Here is a 1,793-nt window from a genome sequence, read left to right on the forward strand (position 1 = left end):
AAAAAAAAAAAAAAAAAAAAACAAAAGTATTCCCTCCCTTCCCATGGGGCTCCACTTTTAATTCTCACATTAATATCTATCAAAAATCCGAAATTAAAAATATAGTTTTCCTTCCTTGGCGTCTCCTTTTCATTCTTACCATTTTTAATTTTCCTTCCATCTTACCAAGCAGTGTAAACTCTCATGGCAACTTTAATCTTTGATGGGTTTCAAGCTCAACCCAGAGAGTACCGACGTGAAATGTAATCTCTCAATTCTTCTACTTTATTTCAACATCCAGACTTGAAGTGAATGATAGACTGCTTTGAACCTGATAATATTCTTAATATAAAAAAAATTAATAAAGTTATCTACACTATATATTATGCAAGTGTTGCAAACTTGCCAGCTCTGAACTAATACAGGACAAGCAACTTTTCAAATGAAATGGCAACTTGAAGTTAACTGGTTATGCTTTCTAGGCTTACACCTCTATAAGGAAATAAAAAGAAAACAATTATCACTAAGCAATCGGCACTTGGTATATATTTTCCCAAAAATGGGGACAAGAAACTTTCATGGACTTTCAAACCAGCACGCAATAGTCTATTAAAGACTTAAGTCCCACTTTGTTTAAGCCAATAGCGCTGCCAGGCTTTTTTGAGTAGTGTGACTCGTGACAACACTTGGCACTCACAATAAATTATGGCTTTTATGTCCTTTGAACAGAACTGGTGCAAAAGGAAAATGTTAGTTATCATTAAAAGTCTCAGTCATCCAAAATCTCAAAAGAAGAAATCAATGAAATCTTATGGCAACAATAACCTTAATGCGGTACACAGCCTCACTGAAGAGGACTTATCTCAGGAGTGGACCACTGTCAAAGGCAAAGCAAAAATGCAAAAAGTCACATTGCTAAAAGTATTAGTATTCAACTTGACATACTGAAGCAGTAGGATAAGTCAAGGCAGTAAATTGTGAAGCACATTAAAATTGGGACGTACAACTAAATAGAGGTATACCAGGGACGATCAATGCAAAGTAGAGAACAATCAATCATAAAACTGTATTGAAGTAATAACAGATGAATTACATTCACTTATCGCAGGGAAAAACGAACTTACAGAATCAATCTTAGAAAGAAATCTGCAGCCAATGATGCATCGTGCATGAGTAAACAGCAATTAAAATATCAGTTCCCCTCGAGAATTATCGGCTACAATAATTTTCCACTATGATCAATGGAAATCTTCAGCCTAGTGTGAGTTTGAACCCAGTAAGGCTGCATTAGCAACGAACAAGTACCTAATTTCATGGTCCTAAATTAGTAAAAATAATACCAAATCTACCAATTTCTTACCAAACTTTCTATTGTTGGAAAATCATCGGTAACCAAGTTCAACCTTACATCAGAAGTCCTTGGTCTCAGTAACAATATTGTCAGATACAGCATCTAAAAGTATAAAATGATAATTCAAACAGAGCACCATAAACACAAAGTTAGATGCAATTCTTAGTTTCTGGGTATGAAAGTAATTCTGTTACACAAAAAGCCACTTCAATATTTAAAGGCTAGCAATCATAAAAAAAAACAAACTACATTCTACAATTCTTAACTTCTTAAGTAAAAGGTGCAGTAGTGGAGTCTCATGTATAAAATTGGAAAGGAATAAGTGTCATTCATCTTATTTGATGTCATATAATATTACAACAATTTCTCTTCCTGTCATCAAGAATAGACAAGGGATATAGCCAGTTTGAAATCATAAGTTCATGGTGATTGTAGCACCTATAAAGTACTTAAAATTTTCCTA

The 1,793-nt window shown here is 33.9% G+C and overlaps 1 long non-coding RNA gene across 1 annotated transcript; it reads right to left on the bottom strand.

The window, feature by feature from the left end:
• Positions 1-144: 144 nt before the first annotated feature.
• Positions 145-1,787, bottom strand: LOC110414194 (uncharacterized). Its single transcript, XR_002444989.1, has 3 exons — positions 1,104-1,787; positions 805-856; positions 145-710 (listed from the first exon to the last, which is right to left on the bottom strand). It is a non-coding gene; the product is annotated as an uncharacterized LOC110414194 (long non-coding RNA).
• Between the last annotated feature and the right edge of the window lie 6 nt (positions 1,788-1,793).

Source organism: Theobroma umbraticum, unplaced genomic scaffold, assembly GCF_002168275.2.
Source record: "Theobroma umbraticum cultivar Fairchild unplaced genomic scaffold, ASM216827v3 scaffold_4.1, whole genome shotgun sequence".
NCBI classification, from domain to species: domain Eukaryota; kingdom Viridiplantae; phylum Streptophyta; class Magnoliopsida; order Malvales; family Malvaceae; genus Theobroma; species Theobroma umbraticum.